Source organism: Oncorhynchus tshawytscha, linkage group LG33 (genome assembly GCF_018296145.1).
Source record: "Oncorhynchus tshawytscha isolate Ot180627B linkage group LG33, Otsh_v2.0, whole genome shotgun sequence".
Classification (NCBI taxonomy): domain Eukaryota; kingdom Metazoa; phylum Chordata; class Actinopteri; order Salmoniformes; family Salmonidae; genus Oncorhynchus; species Oncorhynchus tshawytscha.
The window spans coordinates 1770543-1794643 of NC_056461.1; the positions used below are offsets into that span (position 1 = coordinate 1770543).

Below are 24101 nucleotides of genomic sequence, written 5' to 3' on the forward strand. Positions count from 1 at the left end.
AGGATGAGGACTCGAAGTGGGGATTGAAATGAGTGAGTGGAGGGAAAAATAGGGAATAGAAAAGGATCGGTAATGGGGAAATAGAGAGAGAAATGTGGGAGAGGTAAGAAAAAACAGAGGGGAAGAAGAACCGAGAGAGAGGGAGGAGAAGTGACGAAGAGAGCATAGAAAGAGGTAAATAAAAAACAATTGTGGATCGAGGACAAAAAGAGGAGGGGGGAAAGAGGAGAGATAAGGTCAAGAGTGATAGAGGTCAATATGTGAAAAGAGAAGTGGAAGATGCAGCAGAGGAGGAGGAATAGGAATACAGACGTGGAAAAACAGAAACAGAACCTGGAAGTAAAGGAAAGAAAACGGTGATGAGTGGAAGACATAGGGATTAGAGAGTGATTAAAAAGGACAGAAGAAGGGAGGAGGGAGTGAAAGAGAGCAGAGTTCTTATTAAAGATAAATGCCATATCCCTTCTCTCTGCTGTGGTCAACTAGTAGTGCTCCCACAAGAAGAGCTGAAGTGGAGGAGAAAGAAGAGCCCTTGTAATTCAGGATGAGTGGAGACCTCATAAACCATGTAAGCTTACCAGGAGCTGTTTGGGACAGTCTACGTCTCTTCCAATACTACCACAGTCCCATTCCTCCACAATCATCACCTTTTTAGGCCAAGGTCCAGAGTTGTTCCTACCTATTCCTCACAATACCATTTTGGATCATGCACCCATTTTTGACAGTTATTTCATCCTAGACCAATGCAGTGTTGGCAAGCTCAAGTATGGCTCCCTAGCCATCATTATGATAGGTGAAACCTACATTTGCCACTGACACCATAGAAATATGCTCTATGGAAATCTACAGCTCTTGTCATGATGGATTCTAGTAGAGATAGTGTAGCTCTTCGACCTGCTCTGACAGACCTTGCTCCCTCACATGTGCTCCTTATTACCACCACTAAGTAGAGATTTCTGTAAATAAAGCCTAATGTCCTATTTATCCCGCTGAAGCTGATTTACAGCCTTCTTAACGTAATTGTCTATTAAATAGCAATTTTCACCGCAATTCGGGGGGGATTTGGGAGAGAAGCAGACAATATATTTTGAAGGGAAACTATGTGGTTGTAAAGTGGCATGCTGGCTGGGGGTGGTCTATGTGTCAGCTGTCTGCGGAATTGGACAGAAGTCCGGCTGTATTGAGCAGACACGTGGCCATAGTGACCTTTTTTTATGTAATTGAGACTGTGGGGCGGGCGGGGGGGTAGTGTGTGTGTGTGCAGGGAGGAGGATTAAACAGCTGCAGTCTGGATGGAAAGAACAGGGGAGCAGGCTCAGGACCTTGCAGATGGATGAACTGGTGGTGGTGGGGCTTTCCTTTTCTTTATCTCTCTGGATCTCTCTCCCGCTCTCCTTTTCTGTCTCTCTATTCTCCAAAACTCAATTGTCTCAAGTCTACTCTATTCATTTGAGGGGCAGCTTGCACAAGCATCTCTCTCTCATCGAAGGATGTATGTCTCACCAAACATGAACTGTTTAATGTTATGTCTATTCAAGTGAGAGAATATACTTATGTGTGTATCATTAATATTTACTCTGTCTTCACTATCTTGTCATTTTGAAGGATCTGATATTTTGTTTGGCACCAGACAGATGGCCAAATTACCATAAACAAGGTTGATGTGGTTCAATTCAACATCAAAACAAGGGACAACAATTGTTTCTCTGTACCTGTCAGAGTTACCTTGTTGGATAATGCCTTCATTAACAGGTAAGTAACTCTGGGATGCCGTTGTCCCAGCCACGGTGGGTCTTGCTGGGCTGCGGCAGTGAGCCCGAAGTGGGTGTCTGAAGGACTGAGCGACCTTGACACCAGCCTGACACAACGGGCCATTCTTGCAGCAGGCTGGACGGAATGAGTCATTGAGGCACTGTAGTCTGGGACTTTGTCTTGCACCCTCCACCCACCCTCTTTTCCCTCCCCTTCCCCATCTGTGTGTGGCCACCAACCGAAAGGTCTATTGCTGTATACCACCGATAGCTCCCGAAAATCTAGAGAGGCCTCCTTGACTCCACAAAGGAGCCTCTATGCTCTGGACGGGAGCGTCTGAATGGGAGCCTTCTTTTCTCTGTAACATCAATGGGGCTCCTTCTGCGCGCTCTGTAGACTTGGGCCTTCAAAGAACCATCCCTGTGGCGTTTGAGGCCATAGCACTCCCCTCCTATGGCCTTCCGTTCTCATTTCAAATCACAACACTGGCGGCTCGTAACGGACGAGGCTCTCGCCAAGAACGGGTAGGTTCGAGGAGCCTCGCAGAATATTCTCTGTGTGACCATTTCTTTGTGGGAGGATGGCGATAAGAAAAGGAGAGATGACACTCATCTCTGTAGTCTCGAAGTCTTGAGAAAATCTCCCGCAAGTCATAGGCCGGGGTTTGTTTGGTCTGCGAGATGACTTGTGGGTGATGCTATCTGCAAGAAATTAGCTTTTCTTCATTCCACTGTAATATACTGGACTTCCACCATTAGACGACATGGCTGTGTGATACTGCTCCTCCAGTGTAGTCTTGTTCTGTGTTCAGTTGGCTATGGCACCCATTTTAGCCCAGTTTATACGTAGTTTTAACAGGTGTAGGTAAATTAAAAGACGCATTGTGAACTGGTTTTGATCAGATCTTATAAGTGTGTAAATGGACAAGATCAGGCCAAAGGATGCATTTTAGCAGCAAGTTTAAACTGGACTGTTGAAACACAATACCGCAAATGTATTTAATCTGCATTGTTGTGCTGTGTAGCAGATGGTAGAGAGGAGGTACTTATCATCATAGAAAACCAAGACACATGTTTACATTTGGTAACACTTGGATAGTGTTTAAAGCAGGGCTCTCCAACCATGTTCCTGGAGAGCTACCCTCATGTAGGTTTTCACACCAACCTCAGTTGTAACTAACCTGATTCAGTTCATCAACCAGCTAATTATTAGAATCAGGTGCAATAGATTAGGCTTGGAGTGAAAATTTAAGGGACGGTAGCTCTCCAGGAGCAAGGTTGGAGAACCCTGGTTTAAAGTATAGATACTTCTGTATCACTTCACATTAGGTTGCTCTTGTACCTGTGTAGTGATGATGTGATTATAGCGTCTGTTAGTTGGTTTAATTGTATAATAACTGAATGTTCTTTATTCCACGTAACTCCATTATGATGCAATTACAAAGCAATTAATAAGTTACTCTGTAACAATATGTTAAAGGACAATACTGCCAAATTTCAACCTCATATTCATTATCTCCAGCACAATACTAGTGTCTACAAATGTAAAAACTGTGTGTTTCTATGATCTGTGGTTAAAAAATATTACAGGGTAGGATTGAAAGTAAGAAAAACATTATTTCATTATGAAAATGAGATTTAAAAATGGTGGAGTTGCCCTTTAATACAATGTTGTTAATTGCATTGTTTCCACAATGGTTTAAGAGTAATTTAATGTTAAAGGGCAATTCCACCACTTTTCAACCTCATTTTCATTATATCCAACACAATACCAGTGTCTACAATGGTGAAAATGGCACGTCTATGTTATGCAGAAAAAAAGGAAGTTAAAGATCTACCCAATGAACTCATCAAAAGTTAAAACATTTTTAAAACAGTGATTTTCAAACAGAGTGAGATTCGTGGTGACGTGGGGAGTGAGAAAATACCCTCCCTCTGCCTAGAAACTAGTTGCAGAGTTTGGAAATCACGTTTTCTTACTTTTAATCTTATCCTATGATGTCACAATATAGGTTTCCATCCAAGAAAAGATGTGCATTTTCCCACCAGTGGTGTTTCCACCAAATGATTGTGGACAAAAATCAGGGCGTGATGACGCAGTACACACCAAATGTACTGTTTCGCTCTCTAGTCAACAGCTCACAGATACAGTGCTGGTAGGCTGTGCGGGTACACTAGTCTACACGATGAGCTTATTATGGATAAGGGCGAGAATATTTTGTTTGTCAATCAGCAGTCGGGCATCGACCATCGTCATCTCACCAGAACCAGACCCTCGATATTTATTAGAAAGGAGCATCAAGATCGCCATGCACTTTCAACACCCAGTGAAGTTCACCATAAGCTATTTTATCTGTAGCTGAATAAACTGCATAGTTACCCACGTTGTAGTGGGAGGACCACACACCACATCATCGCGTGACTCCAAGTTACTTTGATATGACGGTTATTATACCAATATTTGCGTAAAAAAAGGCTTTTCCATCATAATTGATTGCATAATGAATTTTACAGACACAAAAAGATCTCACCATGTTGAACGAATAAATTACATGACGGCATTTATAACATTATACCAAAATGTCCTTTTCCATCACAGCTTCAGTGATCATTTTTTATACGGTATTAGACACCTGTATGGTGCCGGAGACAATTAATATGAGGTTGAAAAGTGGCAGAATTGCCCTTTCAGTGTTGCAGATACTCCATGAAATGAGGTGTCAACTAGAACTCTGTCGATGTCCATAAAAAATGAATGTATTGACTCATCTGGTCGATCTAAAATTATAAAATAAAGGTCCACTGGTAGGGTGCACTGACCACCTCCACCCTGATTCTAGCTTGCCATTATGTTTCTCAGACACCGAGACCCCAGTGTAAGGGATATAGGGGTGGAGGAAGGGTAGACATATACTCTGTTAACCTGAACAACGCACAGAGAACACTGAGAGAACCTCCCCTCAACCCCCACCCAGCTTGCTCTGAGGGGATGACATCATGAGCTGGATCATCAGTGGTGGCTAGCGATACCATGTGCCACAGTGCTGATTTAGCTGTTGTGGATAACAGAACCATTTCCGTGATTAACTGTCTATCCGACCCCATCAATCACCCCAGTGTGCTGCCTCCTGAGCCATATTCCTGCACCAAGCATGTTTTTTTTTGTCATTTTCCAAACGGGTTGTTCGTTGTGTGCCCTATGGTCGGTAGAATGAGTATTCATGTGTGTGTGTGTGTGTGTGTGTGTGTGTGTGATTGTGTGTGTGTGTGATTGTGTGTGATTGTGTTAATGTGAGGAGGATAAAAAAGAGGAAAGGTGAGTGTGTGCGTGTGTGCGTGTGTGCGTATTTGTCAGCGGAAGAGATTCACAAATAAATCGTATTATTCTATAAAAAACAAGTCTAATTCCTCCATCTCATAACATAGCTCACAACCTGACCAGTTCTGTGAACCAAAGTTTTGGTCAGTTATATTTTACAATTCAGTTAATTCAATTCAGTGATTCAATTAGCACGTAAAAAAAAGATTTTTTAATGAATTGCAGAGGCATTACCACTGAACCTTGTGGAGCACCTTTTGTTCTCCAACCTCTATCCTATCTTGTTAATGAAGTTGACGCATTCCAGAAACATTTAGTCGTGATGATGCCGTTGAAAAAACAAGTCTAATTCCAGGCTGAATTAATGTATAATTAAGACTGATTTAGAATGGGGTATCAATTGAACGTGAGCCGGTCATGTGTGTGTGTATTTGTGTGTGTGTGTGTGTGTGTGTGTGTGTGTGTGTTGGTGCGTGCGTGCGTCTCGAACGGCACTGTCGAACGGCACTGTCTTTTTCAGTAGGAGAGGGAGAGACGATGGCTGCCCAAGCTCTGTTGCGCAAGCAAAACTCATGCAAAGACCTGATGCGATGTTATCTTTCTCAGCCTTAATTAACTTAAGTTGAAAATTATGCTATTGCCGCTTCCTATTGACAGACATATTGATAAATAGCCAAATGTCAAAACACAGTCTTGTCCAAATCAATAACCAATATCCAGAAACAGGTTGTGATATATTGAAAACATAAACATAAAATATACTATCTACACATACATGTCCAACAATAGTAAACAAATTAACAAATTACTTGTATTTTTTTACATGTGCACCTGTCACGCCCTGGCCTTAATATTTTGTGTTTTCTTTATTATTGTGGTTAGGCCAGGGTGTGACATGGGTGATTATGTGTTTTTCTTGTCTAGGGGTTTTGTAGATTGATGGGGTTGTGTTCAGTGTAGTATTCTAGGTAAGTCTATGGTTGCCTAGAGTGGTTCTCAATCAGAGGCAGGTGTTTATCGTTGTCTCTGATTGGGAACCATATTTAGGCAGCCATATTCTATTTTGTGGGTGATTGTTCCTGTCTCTGTGTTTTGCAACAGTTAGGACTGTTTTTGGTTTTCCATCCATCTTATTTTGTATTATACATTGTTCAAGTTATCATCTTTATTGAAGATGTTTATAAATAACCACGCTGCGTTTTGGTCCGCCTCTCTTTCACCAGAAGAAAACCGTTACAGCACCTTATAAACTTCACATGCACAAAAACCCTGTTGTTTTGACAAGTATCAATAAATCACTGAAATCGATTCAAAACTTATTTGGGATCATTGTCCCATCCACAGGACGGTTGAGCTAACTTAGGCTAATGCAATTAGCATGTGGTTGTAAGTAACAAGAACATTTCCCAGGACATAGACATATCTGATATTGGCAGAAAGCCAATATCAATATCTTGATGATCTAACTGCACTGTCCAAATTACAGTAGCTATTACAGTGAAATAATACCATGCCATTGTTTGAGGAGAGTGCACAGTTTTGAACATGAAAAGTAATTAATAAACAAATTAGGAACATTTTGGCAGTCTTGACACAAAACATCGCGCACCAGCGCCTCCTGTGGCGGGCCGGGCGCAGTGCACGCTAACCAAGATCGCCAGGTGCACGGTGTTTCCTCCGAAACATTGGTGCGGCTGGCTTCCGGGTTGGATGCGTACTGTGTTAAGAAGCAATGCAGCTTGGTTGGGTTGTCGGAGGACACATGACTTTTGACCTTCGTCTCTCCCGAGCCCGTATGGGAGTTGTAGTGATGAGACAAGATAGTAGCTACTAACAATTGGATACCATGAAATCAGGGAGAAAAAAGGGGGGTAAAAATAAAATAAATAAAAAAAAGTTTAAAAAAACAGTTGGATCCTTACAAGTTTTTAAGAGGGAAATCAGGTTGTACTAACAACTAGCAACTAGGGGGTTGCCACTCAAACCGATAGCAACTAGGGGGTTGCCACTCAAATCGATATCATGTTGCTTTACATGTTTTTGGAACACTTCACATGTGATCACGTGAAATTCATACGTTTTTCTTATGTTGAAACCAATAGAACAGGAGCAAAACTGGTCTGTATGCACTTTTTAAATGTACATTATACAAGACCCCTCAGAAACCTCAGAATAATCTATATGTGCTTGAGGCTGCTATTTATATTTTGGGATGTCGGATGTTGATTTCAAGAGGCTGCCAATACGGAAATGGGAAGAAAACACTTGTTCTCTTATATAACTTCAACGAATCAAGACCTGGCATAGGATATCAACCCTTACAAGGGTTGGCTGTTATTTGAGTGATAGTTTGACTCTAAAATTCATGTTTTGGTGTGCGATCAACAACATTTTAAGTGACCGCCCCGAATTATCTGTGCCATTGACAAAGAAAACAATAGCTGCATTCTAAGCCATGCAACCCCTAGCGTGTATGACAACATCAACTGTACAAAACAAAATATTTTTAAGCAATTGATGTTGTGTCATCGTGTTGACTATAAACTTTTATACTAACATAAACAATCTAAAGTGTAATTACAACCAATTTGATGTGGTCAGAACGTCAGCTTAGAACCTACATGTGATACATGTGTAAGAACAGCCCATGACCACCCTTTGTGGTAAGTTACAGGGTTGAGGTATGGTGTAAATGTTTGCTCTGGATGGTGGAGATAAAGGTTTATTGGATCCAGAGATCTAGAGAACTGACGTTAAATTACTGTGTCCAAAATACCACAGTCGACTGCAGTACCTGCACTTTACTGCAGTTTCAAAACTGCTATCTTTTTTTTGGAAGGGCAGGCACCAAGAGTCTTTCAGCATGTCAGGGAAGATTATTCATCCAATATGATCTCACGGTTTGACAACATCGGGCTTCGGTATTCAACGATTATCCAGGGGGGGAATAATCAACACATTTTGACGGTTAAGTTTAGGCATTCATTGCAATTGGTTGAGTTAAGTGTTAAGGTTTGGAATAGGGTTAAAAAAATGCCTAGCACTGCGATTGAAGCCGCGATCCTCGCAGATCTCAAGGAGCTCACGGCTTACGACCATCCGCCATCCGCCATCCCCATCGCCCTGGCAAGCTCCGAGCTTGTGGTAATAGCTCTCACCATTGCCCCTTGTGGCCATTATTGAAGACATGTCCCAACATCCTGGACGAACGTTGAATATTGCATTGGTGCCACAGTGACCTGGCTGTCTTTACAGGGGTGCACTTCACTTGGTCACTGGTCAAAGACACTTCCAAAAGGACTTAGCGACAAAAGATACTGTAGCGTATTCTGGGGGTAGCTTCGATTTGGTATTTGAACTCAACACCTTAGCCAGCACTCCAACAGATTCAAACCACTTGGTGAGGTTGTTACGTGTTTGGTCAAGGTCACTACAATACTTTACTGACTGATTCGAGCTCAACACAGTCTCTATTCTAAAGGCCTAACGTCTGTCAGTTCATTACTATTTTGTACATGTTCTGTTATTTCTGAGCTACCGTCAGAACAGACTTGTCTGTGTGGTGGGTAGACTCAGTTCTGGTGTATTGCAAGCCATGTGTCTGTGAGTATGGCTTCAAGTGTGGCTCGTTCTCTGAGGCAAAAAAGAAAAGAGAGCTTGTTGCCCAGGGAGCTGCTTCTCAAGGTATGGTTTGCTTTCATAAGGGCTTCTCTCTCGATGCAATTCAATTTTGTTAACATATGGCAAAGCAAGTGAAGAAGATAATAAACAAAAAAATGAACAGTGAACAAACATTACACTCACAAAAGATCCAAAAGAATAAAGACATTTGAAATGTCATATTAGGGAAAGTAAATAAACATAAATATGGGTCGTATTTAGATATTTAGGTATTTGTTCTTCACTTGTTTCCCTTTCTTGTGGCAACATGTGCTGTGATGGCACAGTGTGGTATTTCACCCAATAGATATGAGAGTTCAGCAAAATTGGGTTTGTTTTCAAGTTCTTTGTGGATCTGTGTAATCTGAGGGGAATATGTGTCTCTAATATTGCCATCCATTGGGCAGGAGGTTAGGCAGTGCAGCTGTTTCCACCTAATTTTGTGTGCAGTCTGCACATAGCCTGTCCTCCCTTGAGAGCCAGTTCTGACTACAGCGACCTTTCTCAATAGCAAGGCTATGCTCGCTGAGTCTGTACATAGTCAAAGCGTTCCTTAAATTTGGTCAGGTAGTATGCCACTGTGTACTCTCTGTTTAGGGCTAAATAGCATTCTAGTTTGCTCAGGTTTTTTGTTAGTTATTTCCAATGTGTCTAGTAATTATCTTTTTGTTTTCCATTGATATGGTTGGGTCTAATTGTGTTGCTGTCCTGGGGCTCTATGGGGTCTGTTTGTGTTTGTGAACAGTGCCCCAGGACCAGCTTCCTTAAGGGACTCTTCTCCAGATTCATCTCTCTGCAGGGGATGGCTTTGTTTTGGAAGGTTTGGTCTCCTTTTAGGTGGTTGTAGAATTTAGCAGCTCTTTTTTCTGGATTTTGATCATTAGCGATGTCATGACACTCGTGTAAGGATCAGAATGGGTCAGATCAGACTGGAGGGGGATGACAGTAACCAGGCCTCTCTCTCGCACACAGAGGGGGGAGGGAGCTGCTGAATGGTCAACAGTTCACACCCTGTTGTAAATTTTAGGAGACGTAGACTTTCTTTCCCCCTCCAGTATTTGACCCAAGGAATGTTATTTGTTAACCGTCTTTTTCCCACCAAAGCTCTAACACGGTCAAACGTGAATGCTGGGACAATAAGTATTCTAACATAAGAATTTGGGGAATGGTCAGTGTGGAGCTATAGAAAACCAATGTCATATTGGTTTTCATTTTGTGATGTCATTAAAAAGTGTATGGACGATATACTGTAACGTGGAAAGTATATCCCCTTTATCTGTCAAGTTTCCATCCAATACATTGTGCATATGAGATTCAAAATGATGAAGGTATTTTTGTTAAGATGTGACTGTGATTCTGGGAGTCATAAGAGATAACTTGCAATCACATCCTTTGCACAGTAAGTAGCCACTCCCCGAGTGAGGTCAGAAGAGCTTGTTAGTGTGATAGAACCGTCCTTTTTGATTAGAGTGCTTAAAAGGACTGGCTAAGAATGAACATTTCAGACCAGAACATTGCCAGGTTGCATCTGTGCGTGTAAAGTGGTCTGAATCCTGAACCCTGAAAAATCTGCACGAGGTGTAGGCGAGACCCTCATTCCCCAGACAATCACTGGTACGGCTGATTAGCTGTCATAAGTCAGATATCGAGAAAAGAGAATCAAAGAGGGACCATCCTACGACTCTTCAAACCATCCCATCCTACCATGAGTCTCAAATCACCGTATTCGCCTACCATCATTACCCATGGGAACCTTCGACACGGCTGGCTATCTTCCAGAGTGAACAACAGTAGAAGAGACGGGTCCAACCCACATCCTTCCTAAGAAGGTTCCGACAGAGATAAACGGTGAACAAAGGCACTCACACGTAAATACATTCACGATTTCTTATTCCAAACGGGCGACGTTTCTTGTGCAAAGTATTTTATTAATGTGAGAATAGCTCTAAAATGTATCCACGATAAGTGTCCCTTTTTCTCTCTCTCTTTTCCCCCCCTCTGCATCTCTGTTGTAACAAGCTGTCATATTGTCAGTCAGCTAGGGACCTTCCTCTCATGTATTACTTGTGTATGTTATCTTGTTTGCTCATTTATTCAGCTAGTAAATAAATAAACCAATTGGTGTAGTACGGAATCATGAGTAAGTCTATTGGTGTAGTACGGAATCATGAGTAAGTCTATTGGTGTAGTACGGAATCATGAGTAAGTCTATTGGTGTAGTACGGAATCATGAGTAAGTCTATTGGTGTAGTACGGAATCATGAGTAAGTCTATTGGTGTAGTACGGAATCATGAGTAAGTCTATTGTTTTTGCAGATGCATGAGGTTACGACTGTTCAGAGTGATCATATGATAAGAGGTTATGATTAATATGTTGACTGTTTTATGGATGTTATAGGTAAAGAGTTTCATTTGGGAGATGGTAACTCTTTAAACAACCTCTTCTGTGGTGCCCCATATTCCTAATGAGTTAATTGTGACATGATTCATTTTATCGGGTAACAATTAAACATAGTGGATAAAATAAATAACAGTCATCAGATTAATGAAAGTAAAGTCACGACAGCAGGTATCGGCCTATTTCTGCTCTGCATTCTGTGGGTATCGGCCTAATTCTGCTCTCTCTCTGTCTCGCGCACACTCTCGCTCGCTCTCTTCCTCTCTCTCTCTCTCTCTCCTTCTATCTCTCCCTCTGTTGGACTCACACCACATCTTCCTGCAGTACTGAGAGTCAAAAGCACCCCTCTCCCCATCCCACGGTTGGCCTCTCTCTATCTTTCACTGCATCCCTTCTTTCTTGAATTCACTTTCTCTGTTAGTTATCTAACCAAACCCAACAGATTCTTCTCAGTGCTGACAAAATCTGTTCTTTTTTTTCTGCCTGGGTCCCTACTGGCTCGCTCTGCTGCTCACCCCCTCCTCTTCCCTCCCCCACTCCCCCTTCCCTCCACTCTTTTCTCTCTGTTTTACTGGCTCTGCTTTCATTCTAACCTCCCCCTCCCCTTCCCTCAAGGGAATAAAGGTCATTGCGCAAATGATTACTCAGACCTTGGTCGCCATGGAAACGTGGTCATGTGACAGCGACAGGCATGCATCTAGCACAACAAAGAGGCCGATTAGTAATCCAGCGATGGAGAGCTATTGCTGCCTTTGTGTAGCTGTGTTTTCTATATCCCCCTTCTCTCTCCCTTTCTCCAGTTTACTGGGAAGGGAGGGAGTGAGAGGCTGATTGAGGGAAAGAAAAAGAGAGCCTAGCAAACAGCCTGGCTCCCAGTGTTCCAGCTTTGTCTCAGTCTTTGCTTTACCATTTGAATGAAACCTGACCTCTTCAAATAATTTACGAGGCCTTTTAAAAACAGTTATGAGTATCAGACCGGCTCTCTGAGGCGACACGGCTGGTGTGTTTATGATTTGGCGGAAAGGAGGAAATAAAGGAAGAATACAAATTAAAACAGTTTCTTCAGTCACAAACGAGCCCAAACGATCCCTGTCTTTGTTATATCAGAGCACAACAAGAGGAATTATTCATAACTTTGCTATCTTGAGTGTGGAAAACATCTTTATTTTCCCACACAAGCTGCTTTCAAGTTAGGAGATCCAAACCTCTTATCAACTGATGTTTGTTATTCCAACAAAATCAGAAATTACTCCACCAGCTAGATAATTGTAATATCAAACAAGAAGCAAATTAAAGAAATGATAAATGTATAGAGATATATTTTTCTTTGAGTTACTATAACATTGAGATGAATAGGAGAATCCTAAAATAGGCTCGCTTCTTTTTTCAAGTCATGTGGTGCAAATTACACCTTCAAACTAATAGTATTCAGTCATTTCAACAGCAAATTCTAATAAAAAGTGTCTTCTAGCAACTTGTCTTCTAATAACTTGTGTGTCCCAGCATGGTTCTCAGAAGTCTGTTAGTTGAAACTTGGCTGTAAGGAACACAGGGTTATATTTATATATAAATACACAATACCAGTCAAATGTTTGGACACATACTCATTCCAGGGTTTTTATTTAAAATAATAGTGAAGATCAAAGCTATGAAATAACACATGTGGAATCATGTAGTTACCAAAAAAGTGTGAAAAACAACTCAAAAATATGTTATATTTGAAATTCTTCAAAATAGCCACCCTTTGCCTTGATGACATCTTTGCACACTCTGCAAATAACATTGCCTTTAAATGTAAATTCTCTCAACCAGCTTCACCTGGAATGCTTTTCCAACAGTCTTGAAGCAGTTCCCACATAGAGTGATCATATCCGTAACGCTATAATTAATAATTTCCGATTAACATGACATATGCAGTGTTTACCGTGAATGCAGTCTCCGTGAAAGTGGGTAACATTGCCTTTAAATGTCAATCTTCCCCACTATGGATTGAATAGAGCCCATAGACAGAGAAAGCGAGAGAACAAGTGATGGGAGAAGAGGGAAACTGGAAGGCCAGGTCAACACGGCCTCTAAAAATTGAGATATACTGTACAAAGGTGCTACATTTTATCTATTGAACCCTCGGGATGACAAATCAGAGCAAGATTACTGAAAGTAAGTACATTATTTACCTTCAGAGGTGAATGTATCAAACCAGTTGCCCCAAGATGGCGTAGCAGTCAGACGCCTTTGTCCTGTCGTGTCCCTTGTATATATCGTTTTACATATTTTTCGTCACATATCCTGTCAAATATTTTGCTAAACCTCAACATCTAAATACTCTCCTGCAACCCGCCTCACCCAATGGATCTGCTTTTTTTTCCCTGAAGTATTTATATTTACTTCGGATCCGGAATCCCTCAACTGAAGCTAGCCAGCTAACTACCAGCTATCAGTCAGCAAACCATTGCCAGTGGTCATCAGCTAACCTACAGCTCGGAAAGCTCTCGTCAGTTCGAACAACGTGACTCTAATCAGAGCATAACGGACCTGTTATATTTATCCCCGGATTCCTACCGCAAACTGAACATTTTCATCTGGATCTTCACAACTAGCTAACCGCAATCCTACTACTCCTGGCTAGTGTTTCCATCCCAGAGCAAGCACAAATTTGCTTGAAGCTAGCCCGGCCAGGATTCCTGTGCTACCACCGAAGAATACTCCTGGGCTACAATATCCGGACTTCTTCTACAGCCGGTACGGGGCATGGAACCCCGCAGATCTCCTACGACCGGAATACCGACATAATCTGCCCGAGGACTCCAACAGGCCCCTCAGGCGCGACGCCCGCTGAAGGCCCATTATGCTAACCAGCTAGGCCTGCTAGCTACCTAGAGCTAATTGGAACCCTACTAATTCCATCACTGGTCTATCGATGTCACCGCACGAAGAGGCAAAAACAGACTTACCCCCATCGCGACGTTCCCCAAAGGCTAACTTTCTAGCCCCTGCTAACTGCTAGCTTGCCTGCCTAGTCTGCTAACTGCTAGCCCTTGCTAAATGCTTGCTTGCCCTGGTCTACTAACTGCTAGCTGCCGGCCCCGGCCTGCTAACTGCTAGCTTACCTGCCCGGGCTGTAACTGCTAGCCCATGCTAACTGCTTGCTTGCTAACCCGGCCTGCTAACTGCTAGCTTGCCCCGGTCTATTAGCTGCTAGGTTGTTTGTCCCCGGCCTACTAACTGTTAGCTTGTTAGCCTGCTAAATGTCTGAATCGCTGTGTCCCCAGCCAGCCCATCCACTCCCTGGACCCATATGTTCACCTGGTTACGCATGCCTCTCTCTAATATCAATATGTCTTATCCATTACTGTCCTGGTTAGTGATTACTGTCTTATTTCACTGTAGAGCCTCTAGCCCTGCTCAATATGCTGTAACCAACCATGTTGTTCCACCTCCTACATATGCGATGACATCACCTAGTTTTAACATCTCTAGAGACTATATCTCTCTCTTCATTACTCAATGCCTAGGTTTACCTCCAATATACTCACATCCTACCTTACCTTTGTCTGTACACTATGCCTTGAATCTATGCTATCGTGCCCAGAAACCTGCTCCTTTTACTCTCTGTTCTGAACATGCTAGACAGCCAGTTCGTATAGTCTTTAGCCGTACCCTTATCCTACTTCTCCTCTGTTCCTCTGGTGATGTGGAGGTTAATCCAGGTCCTGCAGTGCCTAGCTCCACTCCCACCCCCCAGGTGCTCTCATTTGTTGACTTCTGTAAACGTAAAAGCCTTGGTTTCATGCATGTTAACATTAGAAGCCTACTCCCTAAGTTTGTTTTACTCACTGCTTTAGCACACTCTGCCAACCCAGATGTCTTAGCCGTGTCTCAATCCTGGCTTAGGAAAACCACCAAAACCCCTGAAATCTCCATTGCTAACTATAACGTTTTCCGCCAAGATAGAACTGCCAAAGGGGGCGGTGTTGCAATCTACTGCAAAGATAGTAATATAGAACTCTGCAGGCTATCTAAGTCTGTACCCAAACAATTTGAGCTTCTACTTCTAAAAATTCACCTTTCCAGAAACAGGTCTCTCACTGTTGCCGATTGCTATAGACCTCCCTCTGCCCGAGCTGTGCCCTCGATACCATATGTGAATTGATTGACCCCCATCTATCTTCTGAACTCGTGCTACTAGGTGACCTAAACTGGGAAATGCTTAACACCCCGGCCATCCTACAAACTAAGCTTGATGCCCTCAATCTCACACAAATTATCAATGAACCTACCAGGTACAACCCCAAATCAGTAAACAAGGGCACCCTCATAGATGTCATCCAAACTAATTCACCCTCCAAATACACCTCTGCTGTTTTCAATCAAGATCTCAGCTATCATGACCTCATTGCCTGCATCCGTAATGGGTCTGCGACCAAACGACCACCCCTCATCACTGTCAAACGCTCCCTGAAACACTTCTGCGAGCAGGCCTTTCTATTCGACCTGGCCGGGGTATCCTGGAATGACATTGACCTCATCCCGTCAGTAGATGATGCCTGGCTATCCTTTAAAAGTGCCTTCCTCACCATCTTAAATAAGCATGCCCCTCTCAATTAAAAAAAAACTAGGAATAGATATAGTCCTTGGTTCATTCACTCCAGACCTGTCTGCCCTTGACCAGCACAAAAACATCCTGTGGCGTTCTGCCTTAGCATCGAATAGCCCGCGTGATATGCAACTTTTCAGGGAAGTCAAGAACAAATATAAACAGGCAGTTAGAAAAGCTAAGGCAAGCTTTTTCAAACAGAAATGTGCATCCTGTAGTACTAACTCAAAAACGTTCTGGGACAATGTAAAGTCAATGGAGAAGAAGAGCACCTCCTCCCAGCTGTCCACTGCTCTGAGGCTAGGAAACACTTTCACCACTATAATTGGTGAAATCCACTATAATTGAGAATTTCAATAAGCATTTCTCTACGGCTGGCCATGCTTTCCACATGGCAACCCCTACCCCGGTCAACTGCCCGGCACCCTCCACAGCAACCGGCAGAAGCCCCCATCATTTCTCCTTTACCCAAATCCAGATAGCAGATGTTCTGAAAGAGTTGCAAAACCTGGACCCGTACAAATCAGCTGGGCTTGACAATCTGGACCCTCTATTTCTGAAACTATCCGCCGCCATTGTCGCAACCCCTATTACCAGCCTGTTCAACCTCTCTTTCATATCGTCTGAGATCCCCAAGGATTGGAAAGCTGCTGCAGTCATCCCCCTCTTCAAAGGGGGAGACACCCTGGACCCAAACTGTTACAGACCTATATCCATCCTGCCCTGCCTATCTAAGGTCTTCGAAAGCCTAGTCAACAAACAGGTCACTGACCATCTCGAATCCCACCGTACCTTCTCCGCTGTGCAATCTGGTTTCCGAGCCGGTAACGGGTGCACCTCAGCCATGCTCAAGGTACTAAACGATATCATAACCGCCATCGATAAAAGACAGTACTGTGCAGCTGTTTTCATCGACCTTGCCAAGGCTTTCGACTCTGTCAATCACGATATTCTTATCGGCAGACTCAGTAGCCTCGGTTTTTCGGATGACTGCCTTGCCTGGTTCACCAATTACTTTGCAGACAGAGTTCAGTGTGTCAAATCGGAAGGCATGCTTTCCAGTCTTCTGGCAGTCTCTATGGGGGTGCCACAGGGTTCAATCCTCGGGCCGACTCTTTTCTCTGTATATATCAATGATGTTGCTCTTGCTGCGGGCGATTCCCTGATCCACCTCTACGCAGACGACACCATTATATATACTTCCGGCCCGTCCTTGGACACTGTGCTATCTAACCTCCAAACGAGCTTCAATGCCATACAACACTCCTTCCGTGGCCTCCAACTGCTCTTAAACGCTAGTAAAACCAAATGCATGCTTTTCAACCATTCGCTGCCTGCACCCGCACGCCTGACCAGCATCACCACCCTGGATGGTTCCGACCTTGATATGTGGACATCTATAAGTACCTAGGTGTCTGGCTAGACTGTAAACTCTCCTTCCAGACTCATATCAAACATCTCCAATCGAAAATCAAATCAAGAGTCGGCTTTCTATTCCGCAACAAAGCCTCCTTCACTCACGCCGCCAAACTTACCCTAGTAAAACTGACTATCCTACCGATCCTCGACTTCGGCGATGTCATCAACAAAATTGCTTCCAACACTCTACTCAGCAAGCTGGATGCAGTTTATCACAGTGCCATCCGTTTTGTCACTAAAGCACCTTATACCACCCACCACTGCGACTTGTATGCTCTAGTCGGCTGGCCCTCGCTACATATTTGTTGCCAGACCCACTGGCTCCAGGTCATCTACAAGTCCATGCTAGGTAAAGCTCCGCCTTATCTCAGTTCACTGGTCACGATGGCAACACCCATCTGTAGCCCACGCTCCAGCAGGTGTATCTCACTGATCATCCCTAAAGCCAACACCTCATTCGGCCGCCTTTCGTTCCAGTTCTCTGCTGCCTGTGACTGGAACGAATTGCAAAAATCGATGAAGTTGGAGACTTTTATCTCCCTCACCAACTTCAAACATCTGCTATCTGAGCAGCTAACCGATCGCTGCAGCTGTACATAGTCTATCGGTAAATAGCCCACCCATTTTTACCTACCTCATCCCCATACTGTTTTTATTTATTTACTTTTCTGCTTTTTGCACACCAATATCTCTACCTGTACATGACCATCTGATCATTTATCACTCCAGTGTTAATCTGCAAAATTGTAATTATTCGCCTACCTCCTCATGCCTTTTGCACACAATGTATATAGACTCCCCTTTTTTCTACTGTGTTATTGACTTGTTAATTGTTTACTCCATGTGTAACTCTGTGTTGTCTGTTCACACTGCTATGCTTTATCTTGGCCAGGTCGCAGTTGCAAATGAGAACTTGTTCTCAACTAGCCTACCTGGTTAAATAAAGGTGAAATAAAAATAAACTCTACTCAACAAACTGGATGCAGTCTATCACAGTGCCATCCGTTTTGTCACCAAAGCCCCATACACTACCCACCATTGCGACCTGTACGCTCTCGTTGGTTGGCCCTCGCTTCATACTCGTCGCCAAACCTGTATCCAGTGGGTTATCTACAAGTCTCTGCTAGGTAAAGCCTCGCCTTATCTCGGCTCACTGGTCACCATAGCAGCACCCACTCGTAGCACGCACTCCAGCAGGTATGTCTCACTGGTCACCCCCAAAGCCAATTCCCCCTTTGGTTGTCTTACCTTCCAGTTCTCTGCTGCCCATGACTGGAACGAATTGCAAAAATCTCTGAAGCTGGAGACTCACATCTCCCTCACTAGCTTTAAGTACCAGCTGTCAGAACAGCTTACAGATCACTTCACATGTACATTGCCCATCTGTAAACAGCCCATCTATCTACCTACCTCATCCCCATACTGGTATTTATTTTGCTCCTTTGCACCCCAGTATCTCTACCTGCACATTGATCTTCTGCCGATCTACCATTCCAGTGTTTAATTGCTATATTGTAATTACTTCGCCACCATGGCCTATTTATTTCCTTAACTTACCTAATTTGCAATCACTGTATATAGACTTTTTGTTTTCTTTTGTTCTACTGTATTATTGACTGTATGTTTTGTTTATTTCATGTGTAACTGAGTTGTTGTATGTGTCGAATTGCTACGCTTTATCTTGGCCAGGTTGCAGTTGCAATTGAGAACTTGTTCTCAACTAGCCTACCTGGTAAAATGCCCATATAAGATATGTCTATGTTCCAGAAAGTTGGCTGTTGTATACAACGTCATTCTAGACACATTAGCGCACGTTAGCAGCAACCGTCCCAGTTAGGGACACCCATCCTGTATAGGTTTTACGCCATTTTACCACAACTTTGGAAGTATGCTTGGTGTCATTGTCCATTTGCGACCAAGCTTTAACTTCCTGACTGATGTCTTGGGATGTTGCATCAATATATCCATGTAATTTTCCATCCTCATGATGCCATCTATTTTGTGAAGTGCACCAGTCCCTCCTGCAGCAAAGCACCCCCACAACATGATGCTGCCACCCCCATGCTTCGCGTTTGGAATGGTGTTCTTCGGCTTGCAAGCCTCCCCCTTTTACCTCCAAACATAACGATGGTCATTATGGCCAAACAGTTCTATTTTTGTTTCATCAGACCAGAGGACATTTCTCCAAAATGTACGATCTTTGTCCCCATGTGCAAACCGTATTCTGGCTTTTTTATGGTGGTTTTGGAGCAGCGGCGTCTTCCTTGCTGAGTGTCCTTTCAGGTTATGTCGATATAGGACTCGTTTTACTGTGGATGTCGATACTTTTGCACCTGTTTCCTCCAGCATCTTCACAAGGTCCTTTGCTGTTGTTCTGGGATTGATTTGCACATTTTGCACCAAAGTACATTCATCTCTAGGAGACAAAATGCGTCTCCTTCCTGAGCGGTATGACGGCTGCTTGGTCCCATGGTGTTTATACTTGCATACTATTGTTTGTACAGATGAATGTGGTACCTTCAGGCGTTTAGAAATTGCTCCCAAGGATGAGGAGCGATTAGACTCTGTCAAAAGCTATTTCTAGAGCAGAGGACGTATGAGCCGGCCGTTTGGGAAATTTGAGTATAAACATTAGTTTGACCGAAGCAAAGTCATTATCTTTACCTCTCATGTTTTGGTAATGTGAAGAGCTCACGTGTTCAACTTAGTAAACCTGTTCCCTTGTTGGAGCGGACTTTCCTTATGCTTCGAAGTAGAAATCCCGCACAAGTGAAGCTAAGCATTGCACCAGATGCTAAGCTAACAAAATTATGCTAAGATAACAAAGGGGTGCAGCCATTCCCCTTTGTTCAAAGTGAAATCCCGCACCGGGTGGGAATCCCGTGTGATTCCAGCTTGTGCTATCAGTGACCTCACCAGTATATATATTTTTAAAACTTCAGGTTGCACTGGATGGTATCCAACTATTCTCAAATGATTGGATACTATTGTCTCGTTCAATTTAATACGTAAGTTACATTTCCATACTACCTTTTCAGGTCATTTATTGGAATAATACACAAACTGATGTGTTCCAACCAATGAGACATTGTTAAACCTTTCCACATTAACTTAAAACAATGCTTTAAGGTTAATTAAAGTTTAATTCCCAAATAGCCTAGACAGGTATGATTCCTCAATAACATCGATTAATCGGCAGGGGGGGAGGCAGGGTAGCCTAGTGGTTAGAGCGTTGGACTAGTAACTGAAAGGTTGCAAGTTCAAATCCCCGAGCTGACAAGGTACAAATCTGTCGTTCTGCCCCTGAACAGGCACTTAACCCACTGTTCCTAGGCCATCATTGTAAATAAGAATTTGTTCTTAACTGACTTGCCTAGTAAAATAAAGGTAAAATTTTAAAAAATCAATTACATTTGCTTTTACCAGGTCAGTGATGTCTACGATCACATTACTAACAGCATTGTAAAATTCTACCTTTGCTGGTACCCTGTCAATTTTAGCTGGTGCTACCAGTGACTTCTGGTGAAGAATAGCCAGTAATTGTTTTTAAATAATTCAGATTGCACTGGGTGGTATCCAACCATTCTCAAATGATTGGATACGATTGTCTCGTTCAATTGAATACATAAGTTAAATTGCCATACTAGATTTCAGGTCGTTTCTTGGGATAATACACAAACTGATGTGTTCCAACCAATGAGATATTGTTACATTTTTCCACAATAGAAAATACTTAGATACAACATTGCTTTCAGGTTAATGAAAGTTTAGTTCCCAAATAGCTTATACAGGTTTGATTTATCATTCAAATTGATTAATCAATGAAATATGCTTTGGCAAGTTCATTAATAGCCAAACTTCCACATTAATGGCCCAGTCTTGATCATTCATTGACGTTTATAAACTGATTTCAGTTGTGTTTACAGCTTCTAACTCAAAACCCAAACTTGACATGAATTGAAATAACTGATAATCATAATAATGAGCAAGCTATCAGATGGATTTCCACCCATTACCACGTTAATAGGTGAACCTTCACCCACAGAAAGATTTATCTCTGACCTCAGCAGCGAAGCAAATCCTAACTATGCAGAGGGTCTGAAAATGTTAGATTTCAATGCCATAAGTTTAAAAAATGCAGACATTGCGACAGACGCTCTCTAAAATAGATCATCAGGCGCAGACCTTGTGAAGGTTCTCTCCAGTTTATCCCTCAACTATGCCAACCAGCAGAGATAGACAGTGGTCCAATACCTCAGTGCCCAGCAGAGGCACGAGCAGGAAACTGTGGAGTTCAAGGGACAGCTGGAGAGAACAAGGAAGTTAGCGTTAAAAGACAAGCTACTGCTAGCCGAGGAACTGTGTTTGAGAACAGATCAATTGAACGATCTGGCTAACACTTATGACGAAGAATGCGAACAAACTCTTGACCAAGTCTGTATTTTACAGGAGCAACTCTTTTTCGCCAAAACTAAACACAATGAGGTCCACGCAAAACTGGATGAATCTGACAAGCTAGCTAAAACCAGGGGCGAGCAACTTGATGCCCTGCAAACGGTTTTGAATGAAACCACTCAAAACAATAATGTTCTATTCCAAAATCTGCAGACCAAAGATGATCAGTTAATGAACACAATGACCAAGTTGGATGACACAACAGCAGAACTCCTTGAAGTAGCTAATTTAATGAAGGATGAGAAAGACCAAGTGAGAAAGTTGGAAAATGTGACCTCTAAGCAAAAAGAGGACATATCATCACTGGATCTCACAAAATCGCCCTAAACTTCCACAGACTATTTCTGAAGCTTGCAAGATGATAAATGAGTCCTCCATGGTGATTCCAGCAAGAACCAGAGGTTTCTGTATGACTGAACCGGGCACCCGGATACCGGATGGAAGGCACCACTGTGTCCTTCGAACCCTCTCCACGACTTTTCGACTTGGGGCCAACTATCAATGGCAACCCGCTGTTGGAACTAACCGCTAGATGCACCTACCTCCTGGTACAGAATCTGACTCAAGTGCATATTTCCATTTCTCGGCACACTCAGCTAGGAACATTGATTGATTACTCCTTCCATGATTTTGAACTTGTTGTTCCCATGATTGGGCCTCTTCCGTCCTCCCTAGACCTAGGTGGCGAGGGAGGTACGTTGTTTACTTGTCCGTCAAAAGCAATCACAATAACTCTGGATGTCAATTCTGACAACAACCTGATAATATACTCCATCGTCACGGAGGACGATATCGCATCTCCTCCTGCATGTGAGGTACACTCTTGTGAGGTAACAACTGATGATTCTCCCACCATTGACATGCCGTCACCACCCGATGAAGACCTGTTTAACAAACACAGTGAGGTCTGGTCGACAGACTCGCTGGATTGCGGTGTTATGGGCATTCATGTGGTGCTTACTCATATGCCACCCGGAGCAGCTGCTACGTTTGTGAGACAATACAAAATCCTGCTTGCAGCGCACGCAGTTGTACAAGAGATTATCGACTCCCTATTACCTAAACAGATAATCAGGGAATGTAACAGTACGTACAGCGCTCCTGTGTGGCCCGTTCTAAAACCAACGGGTAAATTGCGTCTTACCGTTGACTATAGACAACTCAACAAACTGGTTCCGTTGTTTCGCTGGCCAATGGCACAGCTCGACCAAGAGTTGCTAAAGGTGGCAAACGCCATGTACTTCTCTACCGTCGACATGGCGAATGGTGTCTTGACCATGACAGTCGACCCTCGTGACCAACACAAGTTGGCTTTCTCTTTCTCGAACAAGCTCTTCACGTTCAATCGTTGCCCGTTCGGGTATACGAACTCCCCATCAGAGTTCAACATCTTCCTGCACAAGGCAATGTCAGACACAGCCTCCAGGGGGAAGATTATCTACGTGGACAACGTTTTTGTTAGAAGTGAGACTTGGTCACACCACCTCAACGAGATGGACCGCGTTCTTACCCAACTCAGGACGGCAGGAACTAAGTTGGCCATTATGAAAGGACTATGGTGCAGGACCAAGGTAAACTATGTTGGGCTTCTGGTGGGTGCTGACGGCAACTTGCCACAGTCTAACAGAATCTCTTGGGAGTATGTAATTACTCCCATTAATTAATTGAAAACTACGTCGACTTGTCAAAGCCTTTGACCTGTCTTCTTCAGAAAGACACCCCATTCCTTTGGGAGGAAACTCACAACAAAGCTGTGGCTTCCTTGAAAAACCTGCTTTGCGAGGCACCCTGTTATACCCCAACAAACACAAGACGTTATTTTTGGAAGACGGTTTCTCAGAGCACTGCCTTAGTGCTGGGTTGTTCCAAAAATACGACCAAGAAAAACATGTGGTTGCTTATGCGAGCTAAACACTCAACCCTGCTGAACACAAGTATTCAGAAAATGAAAAGGGGCTGCTGTCGTCCGTCTGGGCGGTCAAACACTTCACCAGTTATGTCGCTGGACAAAAGGCAATAGAAACATGTCACCAGCTTCTGACTTTTCTGAAGAGCCAACGAATCTGTGAGGGTGCTGTACACAACAGCAGAATAGTGGCTTGGCTGATGACACTGCAGAGCAGCGCTGCAGAGCAGTAAAAGTGAAAAACATGCCTTTTGGGTGAGCTTTGGCGGTGTATCAATGGTGTGGTGACGATGAAACTGACTTTGCATCATCCCCGCCTGACGTAGCGCCGCAATTGCCTTCGAACCATCACTACTTCGAAGACAACCTGTGTCTTGGTATGCTGATGGCATTTGTGGATGGCTGTTCTTGCCGCCATCTAGACCACTTGCAAGCTGGTATGGGATTCGTATGGCACAATGACATTCCGTGCAAAACACTTCAAATTCAGGTAGGCAACAAGACCAGCCCGTACCAGAAGTGGCGGGCGTGCTTATCACACTGCAAACGGTGGTGAAACACGACTTGTCAGAACTCGCAATCTGCCCCGCCTCAGTCTA

The 24101-nt window shown here is 43.3% G+C and overlaps 1 long non-coding RNA gene across 1 annotated transcript in view; it reads left to right on the forward strand.

Moving 5' to 3' along the window:
• The first annotated feature begins 1637 nt into the window (after positions 1 to 1637).
• Positions 1638 to 24101, forward strand: part of LOC121841664 — a 28237-nt gene continuing 5773 nt past the window's right edge. Inside the window, exon 1 of the long non-coding RNA XR_006080702.1 lies at positions 1638 to 2276. This is a non-coding gene — a long non-coding RNA (uncharacterized LOC121841664). The remainder of the gene's footprint in view (positions 2277 to 24101) is intronic.